The sequence below is a fragment of the Lathyrus oleraceus genome, chromosome 5 (assembly GCF_024323335.1).
Source record: "Lathyrus oleraceus cultivar Zhongwan6 chromosome 5, CAAS_Psat_ZW6_1.0, whole genome shotgun sequence".
NCBI classification, from domain to species: Eukaryota; Viridiplantae; Streptophyta; class Magnoliopsida; order Fabales; family Fabaceae; genus Lathyrus; species Lathyrus oleraceus.
In genome coordinates, this window is record NC_066583.1 from 509,358,199 (window position 1) to 509,368,098 (window position 9,900).

Consider the following 9,900-nt stretch of genomic DNA (forward strand, 5'->3'; position numbering starts at 1 on the left):
GTGCATTTATCATCTTTGTTTGCCATTAGTGCATGATCATTTCTTTTGTCCTTGTGACATTGATGTTTTCCCATTGAGGACAATTGTAAGTCCATATTGATTGGCTTTTGTTCCTATGACATGGAAGAGATAGAGTGTAAGACCTCATTGGTCACTCATATCTTCTTTGCTCTTTGTCTGAGCATTGTTGTTGTATGTGAGGATTCATTGTAAGTCCCTGTGATGTGGCATTTGTATTCCTAGGATCATACTGTGGAGGTTAACATAAGTCCAGATAGATTGGCAGTTGATTTCCCTGTTTTGTTTTTTTTGTTTTATTCTGATGGAGATTAGTGTAAGTCCATAGAGTGGCTTCTGATATCCTTGCTTGTTTTAGGAGACAGGTATAAGACCATTGAGTGGCATCCAGTATCCGCCTTTATTTACTTTCATCTGTTACCATGTTCATATTATTGCTCATTTGTAGCCTATTCCTAAGGACCCACTTGAATCATCTTCTATATGATTTCAAGAGGTGGACCCTCCTAAGAAGTTTTACATTCCACCATTATTCATTCATCCCATTGTGTCCTACCTTTTCACACATACTTTTAAAAATTTGAAATAAGTGTTGTGCAAACATTCTCACCTCTTTCCAAATTAGAAACTTGGACCTTAAGTCCATGATTTTCCAAACTTCATTTTTGTAAATACTTCATTTTGAATTGATTTTAATCATACTTTGACTCTTTGTAAATAATCCAAATAACTTCACCCATTCAAATGATTTTGTGGCTTTGTCCATGTTCGTTAAGTTTTCATACATTAGCTATAGGTTTGATTTACCCTAGTTGGTTGATATTAATCTCACCTATTTGTCCTTAGTTGATTGAATTGTAAGTCTTCCTTGCCTATTATAGGGTTAACCCCTCTCTGGCAAGTTGAAGCTTTTCTCACATGGTGGACTAGTTGTTATAAAAGGTTGAGTTTTCTCCCATGGGTAACGTAAAACCTTAGGGCTCGTGTTTAAAATTGAACTCACTAACTTTTGGAAATCTTTTAGCCGAACTACGAGGTTTTGATCCTGTAAAGGTACGTAGGCAATGGTTATCCATCCAAACACAAAAATAATTAACATGTACATTCTTTCCTCATCATCCCAATCATGTTTGCACAATGCTTATGTCATGACAAATAATAATTTTCAAACAACAAAGTGTGAAAAGGGCTCCCTAGGAGTACCTAGGACGCATTGGGTGCCTAACACCTTCCCATTGCGTAATTTACCCCTTACCCCGATCTCTGATCTTTTATTGGTTTTCTACGAGTAAAACTTCTTAGGCTTTTGTTCGCTTTTTAGCCAGTCCTTAGGATAAATAAAAGTGCGGTGGCGACTCTATGTTCATTGTATACATTGCTTGTGATTTAATCAATAGATCATATAGTAACGAATACACCGCTACAATATCTGATAAAATGAGATAAACTAAAGTGAATGATAATATAATCTAATTGAATTAAGTCTTAAAATGTGATATAATTTCGTGTTATCAAACTCCCCCATACTTAAATCTTTGCTTGTCCTCAAGCAAAATTCAGTATAGAACTTGTTAAAAGTTTTAGCCAGATGAAATTTCAAAGCACACATCAATTCGTACTAGGTTGCAAATGGATTTTTGTTTAGGAGGACTTGAGTTTAATCTTGACATCAACAACTACCGTTACAACTTAGATAACCCTACCTTATGCAAATCAGTTCAAGTACCCTATGATAGCTATCCTGGTTCCTTTAGTCTTATTTTACCCGCTTTCATTCTAGCGAAATCACATTAAGCCCTTTATCCTTTCGCGCACATAGTGGAGTAACCGGTTAGTGATTATGATCCGCTTTTAGCTAGAAGTTCTGGTACATAAGTCGGATAACTTCATTATTCAGTCCATTGCAAATTGCAGGGGATCGAACCGTAGTCCGCCCTACCAAGTTCAGTACCAGATTCCTACTGAACCAACTCATACTGGATCTTTCGTATTGTGCTTTTGCATGATCTGCAACCTTTAGATTAAATGATCTGGTAAGGATCACCTAATTTAATTAGTGCATTTCTTGATATATTTATATATCTTAGGTTACTTTGGGGATCATTCACTTATATTCATCGGCTCTCCACGTAGTTTGCTATTAAGATGGTGCTGACTTCTCGTATAAACTACTCGGGGGTTACTCTAAAGCTAAAAGTTCGAGGGATTTGTATAATAGGTACTTATCCTGATCTAACATGTTGAGGTTCTCAGAGCGTTGTTATGGTAATGATTTTGTTTTGATTTCACTCAAATTTTATAAAGTAAGCGACCTTTATACTTATTGGGTGTGTTGAAATTTTTTTTTTTTTTTTTTTTTTGTTATGGCTCAAGAAAATTGAGGGGAATAGATAATAGAAAATATTTCACACTAGGGGCTTAACTTAAAATTAAAAAATTCTTTTTTTTTTTTTTTTGAAACAAAATATTAAATAATAAGGAAGGGAAATAACAATGAAAAGGGAAATAACAATGAAAGGGAAAATAACATACTTGAAGAATGGAAATGGAAGAATATTGTTTGCCCCCCCATACTTAAACTAAACATTGTCCTCAATGTTTTAAGGGAAAGAAATACGAAATGGAAATGCAAAGAAAATAACAACTAAGGCTGCCTTCCGCCTCTGGTTCTTGGACCTGGTGATCTTTGACGTATGTCTAAGTTGTCGAACCTGCGAAACAACTCAGTAAACCGCTGGTCGGTTATGGCATTCCTAGCGTCCTGTTGCTGTTGCATTTGATGCATCATCAGCAGCATCTCGACATTCTGTGCCTGCATTCCATCGATAGCATCCATAATGTCGTCGTTGGTTGCAGGCCTTCTTCGTCGACGACGTTGGGAGGATGGGCCAGTTGTATTGCCGGAAGGGTTGAGCGGGACTGACTGTTGTGTAGGCGGATGATCACCTTGTTCCATTTCTTCAAACTCATCTGTTTGTGGGTTTGTTTGTAAAGGCTCGGTGGTTTCAGGAGCGTTTAGATCATAGAGGTGGCGGTCGGGGTTTGTGACATCAGTTAGGGCGATATTTGGTAGAACAACGCTTGGGACTGCCTGGTTGTTCACCATAAGATAATATCCTCCGCCCACTCTGTTTTTAATCAGGCGGCTGGAGCGGCAATAGCTGATATCCATAGACAGGGGAGGTAGGGATTCTAAAGTTTGGAGTTTATCCCCTAGGTTCAGGCCAAGTGCTATGGATGTTATTAATCCACCAATTATAAAGGGTTGCCGGCCTCTAGCACATAAGGTGCGGATATGATGAAAGAGAAAAGAGGCGGCGTTTACCTGAGTATCCGGTTCGAAAACGCACTGGAGGAAAAATAACTCCTTTGAGTTGACCTTACTGTTGTTTGGTCTTCCAAAAAGTGTGTTTTGCAGGATACGGAGAAAATAACGGATGGTGGGGTTATGTATATGGGAGAGAAGGAGTTCTTCCCAGTTGTAGGTCTCGATACCGGAAATTTTCTTAAAAAGGCCAAAAACGCCAACTGTGTTCCAGTTTGAGGTTGGAGGGATTCTGGCATGAAGCAGACCTTCTGTGGGAAAATGTAGCATGGTACTCAATTGGCGTTGGGTTAAGGAGTACTCGGTGTTCAACATACGGAAGGTTGCGGTACCTGTCAGAAATTCATCCTCACCGGCGGGAGTGGTGTAGTCGTAAGAACTTAGGAATTCTAGTGTGAGCCTCCGGTAGGTGGTGAAATGTCTTAGGATAGGGGATGTCTCCCATCCTATCTGATTCAGCAGATACAGGACACTCTGTCTCAATCCAAGGACAGTCATCGCCCAATCATCAGCATAAAGACTAGGTAGCATCTCCCTAGTGGCTAGTTCTTCAAACTTTTGTTTCTGAGCCATTCCTCTGAACTTGATACCCATACGATCAATATGTCCCATCTGGTTAGTGCTAGCTAGAGAAAAAGAAGACATGAGTTTAAGTCAGGATTTGGCCAAATGCCGAAAGAAAGAAAAATTATTATTATTATATTTTTTTTATATATTTTTGAATAAATAAAGAATGAATACTAAACAAAAAATTAAAAGAATAATTAAGAAAGAAAATAGTGAAATGATAATAATAGAATAAGAAAATAGCAAACTAATTAGTGGGTTGTCTCCCACCAAGCGCTTTGTTTACACGTCGCAAGCTCGACAAAGAAATTGTTAAATATAATTGATGGGTCCTGGGGGCGTTTCGTCTAAGTGTAGAATTTGCGAATCCTCGTTGGTTTCCGCATAGTGATAATGTTTCAGACGTTGCCCGTTTACGGTGAACGGTTCTGTAGATTGTCCTTTTATTTCTACCGCTCCACTGGGAAAGATTTTAGTGATATGAAAAGGTCCTGACCATCTGGATCGTAGTTTTCCCGGGAATAACTTTAGTCTAGAGTTAAATAAAAGTACTGCGTCGCCTTGCTTGAAGATTTTCCTTGATATACGCTTGTCATGCCATTGTTTTGTTCTTTCTTTATAGATTTTGGCATTTTCATAGGCGTCTCTTCTGAGTTCCTCTAATTCGTTTATGTCAAGGATTCTCTTTTCACCGGCGGCTTTATAATTCAAATTTAAATTTCTAATAGCCCAATAGGCTTTATGTTCTAATTCTACCGGGAGGTGACAGGATTTTCCATAAATGAGCTTAAATGGGGTCGTCCCTATGGGAGTTTTATAAGCAGTTCGGTATGCCCACAAGGCTTCTGGTAATTTCAATGACCAATCTTTCCTTGAAGTGGCGACCGTTTTTTCTAGTATTTGCTTGATTTCTCTGTTAGATACTTCCACTTGTCCACTGGTTTGAGGGTGGTAAGGTGTTGCTATCCTATGTCTCACTCCATATTTAAGTAGTAGTTTTTCGAGTACCTTGGATATAAAGTGTGATCCACCATCACTGACTACTATTCTTGGGATGCCAAATCTCGGAAATATTATATTTTTAAAGAGTCTAGTTACTACTCGGGTGTCATTGGTTGGAGAAGCTATAGCTTCGATCCACTTTGATACGTAGTCAACTGCCACGAGTATGTATTTGTTACCGAAAGAGGATGGGAAAGGTCCCATGAAGTCTATCCCCCACACGTCGAAAATCTCTACTTCCAAAATACCTTTTTGTGGCATCTCGTCACGTCTAGATATGTTTCCCGTGCGTTGACATCTGTCACACTCCTTAATAGCCGCATGTACGTCTTTCCATATAGTTGGCCAATAGAAGCCAGCTTGTAGGATTTTAGAGCAGGTCTTGGATGTACTTGTGTGTCCACCATAAGGAGCGGAGTGACAGTGTTGGATTATATTTTCTACCTCTTCTTCGGGTATACATCGACGGAAAATACCATCGGGGCCTCTTTTGAAAAGTAAGGGATCATCCCAGTAATAGTGTTTTATGTCGTGGAAGAATCGTTTCTTCTGCTGGTAAGATAAAGTAGGTGGAACTATTCCGGCAGCTAAATAATTGACTAGATCAGCGTACCATGGTGTGACAGATATAACTAAGGTGGTTTCTACTTGTATGTCGGAGTTGTTCTCTTCCAAAGTAGCTATAAGTTTGTCGTACGAGAAATCATCATTAATTGATGTTCTTTCCGGTTCAAGGTTCTCAAGTCTAGAGAGGTGGTCTGCTACTACGTTTTCAGTTCCTTTCTTGTCCTTGATTTCTAAGTCGAATTCTTGTAGCAACAAGATCCATCTTAGGAGTCTAGGTTTAGCATCTTTTTTTGTTAAAAGGTACCTGATAGCAGCGTGATCGGTATAAACTATTATTTTGGCTCCTACCAAGTAAGAACGAAATTTATCTAGCGCAAATACCACTGCTAGGAGTTCTTTCTCGGTTGTGGCATAATTCATTTGCGCTTCATCCAGGGTTCTGCTAGCGTAATATATAACGTGAAGCTTTTTATCCTTTCTTTGTCCTAGAACAGCACCTACAGCATAATCACTGGCATCGCACATTATTTCGAATGGTTCATTCCAGTCTGGTGTCTGCATAATGGGTGCTGAGATCAATGCTTGTTTAAGAGTTTGAAATGCTTTTAAACAGTTATCGTCGAATATGAATTCAGCATCTTTCATCAACAGTCCGGTTAAGGGTTTAGTTATCTTAGAGAAGTCTTTGATGAATCGTCGGTAAAAACCGGCGTGTCCTAAAAAGCTTCGTACTTCTCTCACGGTTCTTGGGGGTTGAAGATTTTCGATTACCTCTATTTTGGCTTTGTCTACTTCAATTCCTCTGTTCGAGATGATGTGTCCTAAAACAATTCCTTCTTGTACCATAAAGTGGCACTTTTCCCAATTAAGTACTAAGTTTACTTTTACACATCGCTCAAGAACTCTTTCAAGGTTTTCAAGGCATTCTTCGAAACTTTGTCCGTATACAGAAAAGTCATCCATAAATACTTCCATGATGTTTTCGAGAAAGTCGGCGAATATTGCCATCATGCATCTTTGAAAAGTTGCAGGGGCATTACACAGACCAAACGGCATTCGTCTATAAGCGAAGGTGCCAAAAGGGCATGTGAATGTTGTCTTTTCTTGGTCATCAGGGTGAATTGGTATTTGAAAGAAGCCTGAATAACCGTCTAGATAACAGAAATGTGAATGTTTTGCTAATCGTTCTAACATTTGGTCAATGAATGGTAAAGGGAAATGATCTTTTCGGGTTGCTTTGTTTAGTTTCCTATAATCAATTCACATTCTCCATCCCGATTCGATTCGTTTAGTTATAGTTTCTCCTTTTTCGTTTTCAATAACGGTTATGCCTCCTTTCTTTGGTACAACGTGTACAGGACTAACCCATTTGCTATCAGATATAGGATATATAATACCTGCTTCCAATAACTTGGTTATTTCTTTCTTTACTACCTCACTTAGGATCGGATTTAGTCTTCTCTGGTGTTCCCTAGAGGTTTTACAGTCTTCTTCTAACATGATGCGGTGCATACAAATAGAAGGGTTTATTCCTTTAAGATCGGTGATGTGGTATCCTAGTGCGGTTGGATATTTTCTTAAGATATGTAGGAGTTTTTCTGTTTCGAGTCTTCCTAGATCTGCATTAACTATCACAGGTCGTTCAAGTTCTAAGTCTAGGAATTCATATCTCAGATTTTTGGGAAGTGTTTTCAAATCAGGGGTTGGTTTGTTAAGACACTGCGTAGGGTCCGGTGTTATTGCTAAACATTGGTTAGATTTGTCCTCTAAAAGATAGTCTGATGATTTGTCTTCTCCTGACTTTGCTTCTTTTATGCATTCATCGATGATATCCATGAAGTAACATGTATCTTCTATTGCAGGTGCTTTCAAGAATTGGGAAAGAATGAATTCAATTTTCTCTTCACCTACTTCGAAGGTGAGTCGTCCTCGTTTTACGTCTATGATTGCACCGGCAGTTGCTAAGAATGGTCTTCCTAGTATAATAGGTGTAGTATCATCTTCTCTAATGTCCATAATTGTGAAGTCAGTGGGAATGTAAAACTGACCTATGCGTACGGGAACGTTTTCAAGGATTCCTACAGGATATTTGATGGAACGATCTGCTAATTGCACAGACATTTTGGTCGGTCTTAATTCTCCCATTTCCAGTTTCTTACATATGGATAAAGGCATAACGCTAATTCCGGCTCCTAAATCGCATAAGGCTTTGTCGATGACAAATTTTCCTATGTGACAGGGTATAGAGAAACTACCCGGATCCTTGAGTTTAGGGGGCATGTTTTGGATTATAGCGCTACATTCGGCAGGGAGTGTAACGGTTTCGCCATCCTCAAGTTTCCTCTTATTAGAAAGGATTTCTTTTAAGAATTTAGCATATGAGGGCATCTGCGTAATAACTTCGGTAAACGGAATTGTAACGTTTAATTGCTTAAGGAGATCAACAAATTTTCTAAATTGGCCTACATCTTTGGTTTTAACAAGCCTTTGAGGGTAAGGTATAGGTGGTTTGTAAGGTGGTGGAGGTACATAAGGTTCCTTCTTTTCTAGGGTTTCCTTATTACTCTCTTCCTTTTCCTTAGGTTCACTTTCCTCAGTAGATTTCTTAGGGTCTTGGTTTTCTATCCTTGGGTCAGACGGTCCTTCCACTTCCGTTCCACTTCTTAATATAATTGCATGAGCTTGGCTTCTCGGATTAGGTTGGGGCTGTCCAGGGAATGTACCAGTTGGGGCAGCAGTAGGTGCTTGTTGTTGAGCTACTTGAGATATTTGTGTTTCTAGCATTTTGTTATGGGTAGCCAAGGCATCTACTTTGCTTGCTAGTTGTTTAAGTTGTTCGCCAGTGTGTATGTTCTGGTTTAAGAAATCTTTATTGGTTTGTTGTTGGGAAGCTATAAAGTTTTCCATCATGATTTCCAAGTTGGATTTTCTAGGGGTATTATTGTTAGGATTCAGTTTCTGATATCCCGGAGGTATAGATGGGGCTTGATTTGGAGACTGTCCAGGTGCGTATAAAGCATTATTACTCTTATATGAAAAGTTTGGATGGTTCTTCCAATTTGGGTTATAGGTATTCGAATAGGGGCTTCCTTGAGCATAGTTTACTTGCTCTGCTTGGATTCCAGTCAAGAGTTGACATTCCGCAGGAGTGTGGCCTTGGATTCCACAGACCTCGCAATTCTGAGTTATAGCAACCACGACGGCTGGAGGTGATACGTTTAAACTTTCAATTTTCTGGACCAAAGCATCCACTTTTGCATTAACGTGATCAAGGTTACTTATCTCGTACATGCCAGTTTTCGGTTGAGGTTTTTCCACCGTTGTTCGTTCGGTTCCCCACTGATAGTGATTTTGGGCCATGCTCTCGATAAGCTGGTAAGCATCAGCATAGGGTTTGTTCATTAGTGCACCACCTGCAGCGGCGTCTATTGTTAACCTTGTATTGTATAAGAGACCATTATAAAATGTGTGAATGACTAACCAGTCTTCCAAACCATGGTGTGGGCAAAGTCTCATCATGTCCTTGTATCTTTCCCATGCTTCGAAAAGAGACTCGTTGTCTTTCTGTTTAAATCCGTTTATCTGGGCTCTTAACATAGCTGTTTTGCTTGGCGGAAAATATCGGGCAAGAAAAACTTTCTTCAACTCGTTCCATGTGGTGACTGAGTTGGAAGGAAGTGATTGAAGCCATCTTCTAGCGCTATCTCTTAATGAGAAAGGAAAAAGACGAAGTCGAATTGCCTCTGAAGTGACACCATTAGCTTTAACAGTATCAGCGTATTGGACAAATACGGATAAATGAAGGTTTGGATCTTCGGTAAGATTTCCAGAGAATTGGTTCTGTTGCACAGCCTGCAACAGCGAAGGTTTAAGTTCGAAGTTGTTTGCTTCGATTGCGGGCGGAGCAATACTTGAATGCGGTTCATCTTGCGATGGAGCGGCGTAATCTCTAAGAGCACGAGCTGGTTCTGCCATCTCGGGTATCGAAGGAAAAATGTTTTTGAAATCAGGAAGGTCTACAGGAGGGAGATTGTTTTCAGCACGATATTCCCGAATTCGTCGTAAGACTCGGAGATATAGTTCGATATCGTTGATTCGTAAATAGAGCGGTTCGCCTTGTGAGCGAGTGCGTGGCATACAAATCAACGAAAGAAAGAAAATAGAAGAAAAAAGAAACCTTAGTCTCTACAGCGTAACGGAAGAGTTACGATATCGATTGAATAAAAAGTCCCCGGCAACGGCGCCAAAAACTTGATCGCTCGACTGGGTGAGTCGAGAATGGGATACAAACTGCAAGTGCACAGTTCTATCGCGTAGTTTTAAAAGATATCGATCCCACAGGGACTTATGAATCGATATACCGTTATCTAAGGTTACTACATAAATCTAAGGTGAAAATGTTTGATTGTTTGGGGAAAAAC

At 39.5% G+C, this 9,900-nt stretch overlaps 1 pseudogene; it reads left to right on the top strand.

Moving 5' to 3' along the window:
* Nucleotides 1–8,969: 8,969 nt before the first annotated feature.
* Nucleotides 8,970–9,069, top strand: LOC127088967 (uncharacterized; annotated as a pseudogene).
* The last annotated feature ends 831 nt before the right edge of the window (nt 9,070–9,900 follow it).